The sequence below is a fragment of the Phasianus colchicus genome, chromosome 6 (assembly GCF_987193195.1).
Source record: "Phasianus colchicus chromosome 6, bPhaCol1.hap1.1, whole genome shotgun sequence".
Lineage (NCBI taxonomy): Eukaryota > Metazoa > Chordata > Aves > Galliformes > Phasianidae > Phasianus > Phasianus colchicus.
In genome coordinates, this window is record NC_143441.1 from 14725234 (window position 1) to 14737791 (window position 12558).

General features: G+C 38.6%; 1 protein-coding gene and 1 long non-coding RNA gene across 13 annotated transcripts in view; both read right to left on the reverse strand.

Moving 5' to 3' along the window:
• Window positions 1-12558, reverse strand: part of RBMS3 (RNA binding motif single stranded interacting protein 3) — a 697193-nt gene that overhangs the window by 400285 nt on the left and 284350 nt on the right. The window lies entirely within an intron of this gene.
• LOC149917443 (uncharacterized) overlaps window positions 1-12558 on the reverse strand; it is a 46486-nt gene that overhangs the window by 18442 nt on the left and 15486 nt on the right. The window contains exon 1 of the long non-coding RNA XR_016467715.1: window positions 1-12558. This exon is cut by the window's right edge and continues 15486 nt beyond it. This is a non-coding gene — a long non-coding RNA (uncharacterized LOC149917443).

The window sequence follows — 12558 nt, forward strand, 5'->3', positions numbered from 1 at the left end:
CTGTATCCAAAGATATAGGTTTGCAGGGAAGACTCCACAGAGGAGACATCTCCAGAAAGAGATCCTTCCCCAGTGGCAGCCAGCCCTTAATGGGGTCTAGAAGGGGTGGAGACAGGCTCCTGGTCACACAGCTGAATCGCCTTCACCTGTGCTTCCATGGCTGACTCAGTCCTTGCCTCAGGTGATCAATCAGTGGTTCAGGCTGTGACTCAACAGTTTCATACACGAATGTAAGACCTGCTACTGCTATTAGATCAGTCACTCATAAGCAGTAAGGATAAGGGTGGATGCTGCAGTCATCTTTATCTTTGTCTCAATTTTCAGAAATACCAAGCAAAACGTTCCATATACATTTAACACCAACATTCATATGCAAATACACACATAACTTTATTGCCATCTCTATCATTACTGAGAGAATGTTTAGGTATGCTTAAGTGTTGGTTGACAGACTGTGGTATAATGAAAGAAGCATTAGATACAATACCTTTCTTCAAAAACTCAAGAGCAGTACATTACTTCTTGCAGTTCAGCAGGTCTGACTCAAATAGGTATATTGATTCAGTTCCTCTTTATGGTCGTGCCCCAACAACCGAACACTTTGTTACCTCTAAATTCTGCAAAATATGTTACCTGGCATATTCACAGGGCTCGTTCTCAGACATTTTAAACTGGGCCAAGTATAGGAGTGCAAAAGTAGGCAACTGTATGGATGTCTTCAAAGTTAAGGTAATCTTTTTGCTGTCCTTCAACCACTCAAATGCTAAGCTCTATTTTCCCCACAATGTACTTGAGTTATTTCTAAGGAGCACTCAGTAATCAAAAAACCATATACTTTAGTCCCAGCCTTATATCTTGACCTGAATTGAAGTATTTTTCCTGCCCATTACCACTAAAAAGGATTTTCAGGACTTGCATCTCATTATGTCAGCCCTTCCTCATAGAGCTGAGCTCTGGTTCTGCAAGCAACACAGAAAAAGACACTGAGCAGCCTGTGCAGAAGTCATACATCACTTAAAGAGATAAGGAGACAAGAATTCACATTCATATTGGTAACATCTCAGTAAAGGTACAATACTGAGTCCAAAAGCTGTTCTCCTTTCTGACATTTTTTCTTCTAGTCATTCCCACACTGCTGTTAAAAGATGCACTTTCCTGAAGGTGAAGTGTGTTCAAAGGTGGGATGATCCTTTCAAATCCTCAGACTGAAGCACAAGTCACAGTATAAAAATGCAGATTTTTTTTTTTTTTTCTGTGTTTTCTTGATATTTCAGTAAACATCCTATGGAACTTTTTCGAGACTCTTTTCTCATTGAACATCAGATAGATAAATAATAAGGAAACAGTAAGCAAATGCAGAAGCAGCACTCTAGGAGAAGGGAAGACAGGACTGCTGCAGGAGCAAATCCAATTTCTTGTGAGCACTAAGCCTGAAGAGTTTCTCATCCAGCTTCCTGCCAAGCTGTGACTGGAGATGGGAGTTAGGATCAGAGCTATGCAGAAAAAGATCCTTAAGCTCCTCTGATATCTGCAGTATAATAAGGCGAGAAACCAACACAGGTGTGTTCCTAAATGAACTGCATCAGCAGAAAGTATATCTCTGAAAACATACAATTCTGAACTATTTTTCAACAAGGCCAAGTGCAAGGTCTTGCACCTGGACTGGGGCAATCCAACCCACTCCATGATTTACTTTTTTTTCTTTTTGGCCCTTTCCACCTTACACTAGCCCTAGATGTTGGGTGCCCCTGTTTTCATACTGGGACGTAATGTAGCAGTACTCCTGGGGAGCATTCAAGATATAAGCCATAATTGCACATAAGAAATTGGTATTTTCTGATAGCATCTGACTCATAGTTAGACCAAATGCTTTGAGATGTGCTGGAAAAGAGGTAGGTATTATTACTATCATTTGTCTCTTCTGCGCCAGACAAAACACACAGAATTGCAGCTTTCCTTGTTTACATGAAAACAAGGAAATTAGCCTTATATCAGTGCTATCAAGGGAATGCACAAAGTATGTCCTAGAATACAGGCTGATTTTGCTACCATAGAGATACTTAGGGGGCAGTAACATATTCAAATGCCTTTGAAGTGGAAAATGTTGCTCAAGGGCATCCTGAACATGAAATGTATTATCATACTTATCCAATTATTATTCTATGTAGTAAATTTTGTTTACATATTAGTACACACACACACACGTTTATGCATTTTATATACAGATACAGATTACAGAACATTGCAGATTTATATACATACAAAACATATTGTGTATGCAATTATTATACCGTACATAGCAGCACATTTCCAATTCTGTACACACAAATGCACGATGAGACAACAATTATTTTGTCCACATTTCAGATACTGCTTTATGTAGCAAATCTCGTTTTGTACAGTTCTTCTCTGATTGCCCAGCTTTCTTTTTAAAGGGCTATATGACAGACATGTTGCATGAGGAAGACCTGACTTGCTGGGTTTTGTGGGCTGCGTGTGTTTTTTTGTTTCGTTTTCTAACATATAACAAGTATATAATTAAGGAACAGAAAGTGTACTTCAGTTCTGCTGGCCAACAGGAATACTTTGTAGGTAAATTGCACTGTACTTCATAAAGCAGTTCAAGGACTGCAAATTCAGAAGCTTCACAAAGTGGGAAAACATTATTTTTCCAAATGAAAAGATTGAAGTAAAGATGAATTGACTTCCTCAAGGCCACAGAAACAGAAGAACAGAAAGCAAGAGTCACTCTTTCAACCATTTGATCTATTCTTTCACTAGAAGCAGGCCTCCTTATCAGTTGAAACAGGTCTATTTTGGGGACAGGTTTTTTTTTTTTTTTTTTTTAAAGTAGCTTCAGTTAAAATTCAGAGTGGTTTTTTCGTTGAATTTTTTTTGTTTTGTGTAGCTCACTGAGTTAGGTGGAATGGAGTAAGTAATGGAGAGACTCATTAACTCCTGTGCTTTTCACCACTGCTCTCAAAGCAATCATGGAATTAGCTAGAAATTGTTCTCTGGCCCATCCATGTTTTCTATTGAACGATTCTCATGATGGAAGAGCCAAGATCTGTGACCTTAACTTGGCTCCAATAATGCAGAGAGCAGCCTCTCCTCTGTGGTGAACTGAGCCTTGAACAATTTCATTAAAAGGAATCATTCTAACAGATGAAATCGATGCTCTCATAACACAACGATCTAAATCATTAATACAGATCGTAATTTCAAGAAGGTAAGAATGTAAATTTTTCCCATCTCCTCCTCTCACAGAATGGAATATTTTGGTCATTTGCAGGAGACATAAACACACCTGCAGTACTGACAGCCTAATTTCAACATCTACTCATTTCAACACATCAAAAATAACTGAGATGCCCCCCTCGTTTCACAACATGCAACTCCTCAGACCCAAAGTAACAGTAGAAAGTAGGTGGGCCACCTTTGAAATGAGATTGATAGACATTTAAAAAATAAATAAATCAGTGTGTTTGTCACCAAGTAATGCTTCTACTGTGAAATAATGGCTGTCTACACACAAAAGATGCCAAGCGCCAGTTATGGTCAAGCATTCAATTTGATACCAAGAACATTATTGTATTACTTCACATGAAGAAGAATTACATAGTCAAGCAGCCTGACAGCTGCACATCCGAAGGACAATTTCTCCAAAATAAATGCCAGCAGCTTATTAAATTACCAATACACTGCTAAGCTATAGTGACTTACTGCCATCGGACCAAAATATTTTCAAATGATTTTTTAAAGGGCAGCACCGGGAAGCTTGCAAATCACACATTCACATTTTAATGAAAGGTGCAATTACAGAACATTTACCCTGTATTTAATTAGAATGAAACATCAATAAGGCTCATTTAGCATCCCTCCAGGATGTCAGCAACTTTTTAAAAGGTAGTAACAAATATTAATTTTTGATTTATATAGTTATGCTGCAGAACAGCACCATACTTGCTACGTTGATATTAAATGACTGAATGACAAACTGGAGTTCTGTCAATTCTAACGCAAAGATAACTCGACAATGGTTCTTGCACAGAAGACAAATCAAAGACTAATTTAAAATCAGCATAATTTCTTTCAAAATAACAACAATAGAGAGGATTATCACGTGCAATTACGATGGAGGAATGCATCTGTTTTTCTGACCTAGTTGTCACTGTTTTGACTGCTTCCTAATGCTTTGAAAATTACAAATAGCTGGTGTATGCCTTCTGAAATAAATAAATAAATAATAAAAAGATAACACGACCACACCACGAGAATACCTTTAGGGAAGGCATCACGTGTGATGCAATTAATCCTGGTTTTCCAGTCTATTTTCAGCATAAGCTATTTCTTACGCCACATACCCTCAGAAACTCCCTTCTAGCTGGTGGCACAGTTACAAGACAGACACAAGGTCTAATAATACATTTCCTTCTAGCTCAACAGTCTTTTCCTGTTCTGAGCACTCTTACAATCACAAAACTCTAGATCTAAATTTCTACCCAGATCTGACAATTTAGAAGAAGTGTGATAACTAAGTTACTCCTGGGCCAACGGCAACCTGGTGAAGTACTGTGCAACCACCTGCAGCTTCTCCCCTAGATGCTAGAAAATGATGATACAGTGATGTAACAGATGGACAAAAAACACATCTGGAGTTTTAAAAAAATTACCTAATCAGGTCTACTTTCAGCCAACAGCTGAACCCACAGATTTTACTGAATTACACATTCTATAAGCTCACCATATGATGCTGTGAGCTGCTGGGACATACAAATACTTACAAGAAAGATTATAGCTATTCTGGCCAGAGAGAGCTCATGGTGTGCTCAGTATATATCCTGCTGCAGAAAAATCCTTACACAAAATATCCAAAGTACGTAAGATGTGCCATGAAAGCCAGTGGAACATCTTCTGTATCTTTACCCTACACTGCTGACTACAGGTGCAGGTTGCCGCTGACCACAGCCTTCACAACCAGGCTCTTATGAGATGCTTGTGAAATAGAATGCCTGGAGTTGCCACCTAACTGTGAAATTAGAATTAAAAAAATCTTACTTTCAATGATTTCATTGCTTGCGTATTATAAGTTGACATTCAAGTAGGAAAATAACTTCAGGAAAACATGGCCTTCTAACTCAATATTGTGCAGCAGCCTACCAAGTAGAAATATATATCTGTTACGAGAAAATTTAAATATTTAACATCCTATGTGATAAATATCTAATATTTACTCAAGCTCATAATGAATGCCTGTCTAGAAGGAGGATATGAAACTGCACTACAACTATGCCATTATTTAATTAAATTTCCCTTTAAAAAAAATTCTAATTTGCCAGCCAGCTCGCTAATGATTTCATGACCATGCTACACAAATATTACTTCCTTGATTTGTTTTAGATGTGCTCAAGTAGATTTTAAAAGGGCATAAGATTTGCAAACCACTTCTTTGCTCTCTCTTATGGAACCTCACGACAGAAATGCTCTATGCAAGGCTCACACAGAAGAAGCAGTGATCAGAGACATTCAGATGGCTGTCTGCTCAGGTCAGTGCTTTGAAATACAGCATAACAGAGCACCGCCACACATTCTGATTATTCCTACTCCTTGGAGGTCACCTGTACATCGTCAAGACACATTTAAGCAGGAACATATTTGAAAACAAAGAACCTCAAGAGATGAGAAAAACAGTTCTTTGATTGAAGCTCTAGAGTGAATCTCTTGAGTTTTGAGGTCAGATTCATGATCCCACTAGATGACTACAGATTCTGTGATAACTCACCCCATGCGTTACTTCAGCAGGGATTAGTTGTGCTCCCCCTGCTTTCAGGAGGTACTCACCTACAACAACTGACAGGTTTAGGAGCATTCACGACCCTGGAACATTCGCTAATTAAAAGCACGAATCAGTAAGCTTCAAACAGATTGCAAGGATTTTTTCTGTTGTTGGAGAGGAACAATCTGTGCATCCGTGTGTGGTAGCTGTGACCCCAGCTGCCCTCAGAGGTGGGTGCCAGATCTCAGTGTGCTCGCACAGGAACCAAAAGCTCTTCTGTTGAGTCAGCCTCAGCCAAGTGCTAGACATCCTCCTGCCTAAGCATGTGCTGAAACAACTTCTGACTCACCAGCAAGTCAAATTTGATAATTCCAATTAATGCTTCAAAATATATATATTTTGTTTTTCAAAGCAAGAGTCTGATGGAATTAGTACAGCAGGATGAAAGGGGAACAAAGTCTCTGAAGACAACTAGCAAAAGCACGCTTGCATGCCTTTTTATTTTATAACAATGCTAAAATCCAGAAGAATTGTTGGCTTGGCTTGTTTTCAGTGCATATAGGCTTTCTTGTCCTTACAGTCAGTATTTCTTACCCTCGTAATTAGCAGGATCTCTTAGCCCTATCACAGGTGAAGTCAAGATGATGACCAAAAACACAGTTCTGTCTATCTTTCTGCAGGTAGCAATTTTGTTAGATCAACCTAATACACAGCTGTCTTTGAGAAAACTGCTCTGTGTCAGAGGACATCTAGTAACCTCCAGATGACAACTTTTCAACACTGCTGAACTTAACTGCATTCAAGTAATGACAACATTGACAATTCTTCTGATTTTCTCATATTTGATGTTTTATTTAAGACCTCAACTCCTCAAAACAAATGATCATACAAGAATGTCAGCCTTCACTACCTGAAAGCATACTTCCAGCCCTCACACTCTACATAAAAGCCTGGGAACATCAACAAAATATACCTTGATGTCTCGAAAGCCCAAAGCAAAATGAAGGAATCCAGTTTCATACTTTACATACTATCATTTTAGGGGATAAGATTCATTTCCATTCAGATTAAAATATTTTTCAAAAAGTAGCATGACTAACTAGAGAATTTACCTTGAATTTAAGTAAAAATTTTGCTTACAAAAAGCGTTCAAAATGCACAGATATATGAGGCAAGCTTTAAAAAGAAAGTAGTTTGGGCTTTTTTTTTTTTTTTATTGCTTATTTTTCCTTGAAGAGTGCTCATTAATCCCAAGAGATAGAGGAATTCATATTGGCTCAGATTTAACATTTATGAGGTGCTTGCAAACTTCAACATGAAGTGGATCTATTAGGAGTTTGTGTTTGACACTGTGCAGAGATTTGTGTATGGATGAATAGGTTGGGAAGAAAGTCCTGAGGATTTTAATAAAATCTTTAAAGCAAGAAAATAGTTACTGCAGATGGAAAGGAAGGCAGAAGGGCACCCCATAGCTTTGCTGACTTGCTTAAAGAAGTACCACGAAGAGTTAAATTCCAGACTTCCATTCTTCCTTCATGTTTCACTTAAACACTAAAGAATGAGTTTATAATGCCAAGTTCCAACTTTGCAAACACCACTCTCCAAGCATGGTGCATGTTTTTTTTTTTTTTAATGGTTTAACAACATACATTCGTGCGCAAACCAGTGCTGTAATTGAAGATTCTTTTGAACAATGGAAGACTAAACAAATGCTTAATTTCTAAGGCTCACCAATGCTATTTAAGGATATTCCTGCATTACTGCAGAAATTCAAACCAAACACATTCACATGTGTTAAGGTCCAAGCAATTCCCACCCAGTGTGGCCTTTGAGTCACCCCTTAGGCCTGAGAAGCAGCGATGCAAACCATCTAACTCCATCCCATTTGTTTTGGAGCATGACATGCCAGGCTCAATCAGGAAACCCCACCCTGACGAGGACCCAAAGAATGCGAGAAAAACTTCTATCCTGTGTCCAGTGCAGCCAAGTCAGTCACAGATTATTTGTACAACACTGGCTGAACAGCATTACTATTTTAAGGCCGACAACACTAGATGTTGTGAGACAAGCATCCTGCACACACTTTGCTTAAATATTTGGTTAAACAAACAAACCAACAAACAAAAACAAAAAAAACACCAAGGAAGGAAAACATAGCCAAGGGAACTCAAAATCCAGTTCAGCAGCTACTGCATTTACCAACAAGGAACATGTCAAACCTGTCAGTCAGGGACACATTTGGCTTGGTTGGCTTCTCTTTCACCCCTATGCCTTTCCAATTATGTACCTAATCCCAAAAGGGCTTCACAGAAGAGGACACAACATATAAACAAACTTTAAAAAAAAAAAAGACCTAGCCAGATGTAGTTATTCAATATGTAAGAAGAATTATAGGGAGGTAACAGATACAGTAGCAGTTCATATTCTCAATCAAAATAAGGTGTTTTTTTTTTTTCTCTTCAGCTTGTGTATATCCCCAGCTGCAAAAATTAAATTCACATTAGGAGGACAAAGGCTCCTAATCCTTCCAATGAGTCACTGTATGTACATTTTCTGTGTTTATGCCACTACAAATCAAACAACTGCAGAATTAGTTTAGTAATGCTGATTCGGTGTTGTCTGATATCACAGACCAATGCTTAAAGTAGCACAAATGAAAAAGCAACATGCCATACTGAATTCATTTCCTATTCAGCTTTCATAATCCTGTAAACAAGTAATGTGATTTATTTATCACACTTATCACACACACTCTATCTTGAAACTTTCCCCCAAACTGAGTACATCAGAGAACATAACGTTCCTTTCCAATAGAGCTGCTTATACAATGAGGCTATAGGAACAGAGTCTCCTGCACTCCTGTCATGTCATGGTTTGAAAGCCACAATACAAATTAGAAGAAAACACTCTAATCATAAGATCTCCAAATTGTTAATTATTTGGAAAGAAAAATGTAAATAAATATGATACTTTCATTTTGTAGGACAAACAACAATATTTCACTAAACTGTACTGTAGACCCCATCAAGAGAAAGATGTTTGCAACACCAATTAGACAAATTCACAAATTACAGGAGACCACAGAAGTTTTCCTTTATCCGTGGTCAAACTCCACTATAACTTCAATTATGTGACATGTAAGTGAAACCACATGGTCACAACATTTCCGATCAGCACCAACCTGTGTTTTAAGGCAGCCCTTACGAATTAGTCTCAAAGAACTGCCGTTGGTAGTTAGAGGATTAAATATCAGTGGGAGCGAAGAGTTAAAGACTCCTTCTTTAATATAAGGCACAATGTTTTCTCACTATTGCACACCTACAAAAGAGGTAATTGAAGGTGACGAGAGGATGTGTTACAGGAGACAAAAAATATTCCTTCCAAACTCCCTGCCCTTGTGGAAAAATAATCTGTTTAGTCCAAAGTGAATCTTTCCTAGTCCTCATTTGGTAAAGCTAGCAGGGAAGGCAGATGTACAGTGGTACAGTCATCTGAAATACCTTTGGTAATATTTCCCTGAAATTCTATTAAAAACACATGGATATTTCTTCCACTCAGCAGCCAACCTGAAGTCAGTTCTTAATACGAACTCCATTCTCTCTTTAGTTCCCCTTTATGAGGATAGAAGAACAGTTCTACAGGAGAATTAAAGCCAGATGTTGACAACTGGGCTGTGCACTAATGCATTTTTTAAATCCTAAACACAGACATCACTGACCCCTCCATGGTATCTCTGGGCAGCTGTATCTAATACACCTGCTGCATGAGGTATTCATTGGGATGAGGTATTGGTCAACGTGAGGCATCCATAGTTGGGCACCTCAGCTTTTGAGAATCTAGCTTTTCGTACATCAAAGTCCAGACAAGAATCGTGGTTAAAGACAGTCACGAAGAGCCAATAATATATTTTTAGAATTGAGGAATTTTTCTGAACTGTTTTCAAACCATGTGTGCAGTGGCAAAGTTATCTCTCTCTGCCACTTGCTGTGGAAACTCTTCTTAGCAAGAAGAGAGCAAAAACAGGCTGGTATGAATAGGGTCATATTCCTCCACTTTCAGACAACAACATTTCTCATTACTGAGGGAACACAGGGAGGAAGAGCGAGGCACAGATAAGGAAAAAACTTCCAAGAGATGGAAAACGGATCTGAGTGCTAATGTGCTGGGTAATCCTGTCCTTTGACCCAATGGCTTAGCCATGCCTAATGTTTGCTCTGGCAGAGCAAGCTGCAGGGCTGAGGCAGCAATGGAGAGAAACACTCAGACCTTTTATAGGAACAGGGGCTCCTGGTTTGGGGCTGGGCGCCTGCAATCGACATCAGCTTCTACAGACACATGAGAAGTGTAAACAGCTTTTCTCTGGGTACCTCTGCCTATGCTCGCAGTCCCTTCTCCCCTGGCCTCGCTGATAATGAGAGGCAGACAATGACCCCCTGTTGACTGATTTTCCCAGAAGCTATCACCGAACATTTTCTTCAGTCAAATACCGTGAATCCTATGAATTGAATAGGAATGGAAGAAACCTGATTCTACAGCAATGTCTTTAAATAGCTTACAGAAGTGAACAAAGATTTATGGGTCTGATCCAAATCCCTTTGAAGCCAGTGGAAAGGCCACAACAGGGTACAGCAGGCATTCTGTTCCTGCTGAGGAAACACACAGAAAAGATGTCATCCTCTGTTAACTACTTTCCTTTTATGAGGAAGTCTTAGGAAAGGAAGATTTGGCCCTAAAGCATAAGAAATTATATATATATTACTAAATAGTTACTTTTATATTCCACAGAAATGGACTCCTTAAAAGCTACTGATTGAAAATAACACCCAAGGTTACTCTACCAAGTCAATGGGTTATTCTTTATCTTTTTTTTTCCTCCAATAAAAAGAAGAGTTTCCTGCCTAAATTGGAAGTATTTTGATATCGTATCACAACTTTAATTAAAGTAAAATGAGTACATACAGTTAAAAGAAAGACAGAACAGCGACAATAACAACAACAAACACTTCTTAATCAAACTATACTGCTGGATGGTTAGGAAGTAGTTTCAGACCTATGCATATCTACTGACTACTAATGCTGTTTAATATCAGTTATCAAGTAATTCCATTTGTCTACTGCTTACCCTGAAATAATACTCTCTTGCCTTATTATATTCAGTAATTTTCTACCTTAAATATGGACTTAGCAAAATCACAGAATGCCAGGAATTAGAAAGGACCTCAAAAGATCATCTAGCCCAATCCCTCTATCAAAGCAGGAACATGTAGATCAGGTCACACAGAAACACGTCCAGGTGGTTTTGAATGTCTCCAGAGAAGGAGACTCCACAACCTCCCTGGGCAGCCTGTTCCAGTGTTACACTCTTACTGTAAATAAGTTTTCTCATATTTACGTGGAAACTCCTACATTCCAGCTTGCACCCATTGCCCCTTGTCCTATTCATTAGATGCCACTAGAAGAGCCTGGCTCCATCCTCCTGACACTCACCCTTCACTTACTTAAAAACATCAATGTGGTTCATAATATTTCTTTTTAGCTGTTTCTGACCACAGTTTTCACCTCTCATTTAAGCTGGGTGGTTCCAAAATGAACTTGAGATGTAGTACGTTTGAGTTCCATTTCTAACTATTGGTGATCTTTTCCCTCCTCTCAAAATCTTTTTATTTCCTCCGTAGCAGGGCAGACAGTTCCATATCAATAACTTGTTCCCTTCACAAATTTACAACATTTTTCTCCCAAAAGTTTACAAACTAAAACAGTAGGATTTCAGAGCAACTGGATGGGACAGCATCAACATGTTTAAGTCAACACTGAGTAATATTCCGATTCTGGAATTTTTTCCCTAAACGCGTCCTATTTGTAAAGCTGTGCTACTCGTGTGTTTGACATTTCATAAGTAATTTAGCAAATCCTCAGGAACAAGGAGGATAAAGATACAGGAAAAAAATCTTAATTAAAAAATAATTTATTGCAATACCAAAAGTTGGTTCCTTAATGAAGTCTGAATTCTGCTGGCAGCTGTCTACACTGCAATATTTAAATTTTAAGGGAACAATCACTTTATTTCTTTACTTTCATAAACACAGAAAAGGGAACACTGCATTAAGATTGATGCAACTAAACTCAATTCTTGTAGTGCAATGTCATTTTTCTTTATAATCTTTATTCTAATACTATTTCCAAACCACACCTTGCCTGCACAACTATTTATTTCAGCCTTGCTTTCTGAAAGCTAAATAGGAAAACACTATATTACAATAAAAATGCTTTCTTTGTTAGCTTTGCTCTACTGTATGAAGAAACAGTTATAAATACAGAGATTTCAAAGGAAGAGAAACAAATTTCCATGGCTGTATTTTTGTTTACTAGCAGATGAGTGCAGAAACTGAAGTTTTTAACATTTGCTCCTAGTTCCTTTCCGAGCAATGAAGGCCACATTTTGCAGGGGCTACTTGTGTGGCATCTCACTCCATAGGCACTTCTACAAAAACCACTGGGTTTCTATGTTTGGCTCAAGCACAATTTACCACCCAAAACGAGCACAGAGGCCCTTAGGAGATGGTGGGGTGTTTGTAACCAGTGCTTCTTTACTCAAAAAGGAATAAAGTTTTTCCAAACTGATGCACTGGTTCTGCAGAGAGCTACGCAACCGCTGCCCAAACATCTCCTCCCCTGCATGCCCGAAGACTGCTGCTGGTGATGCTGGCTGTGGGAGTGACAGCAAGCAGGAGAATCCTTGCCCCACCTGTTTGCAATGCCTGTGCTCTGAAACATCTCTCCTA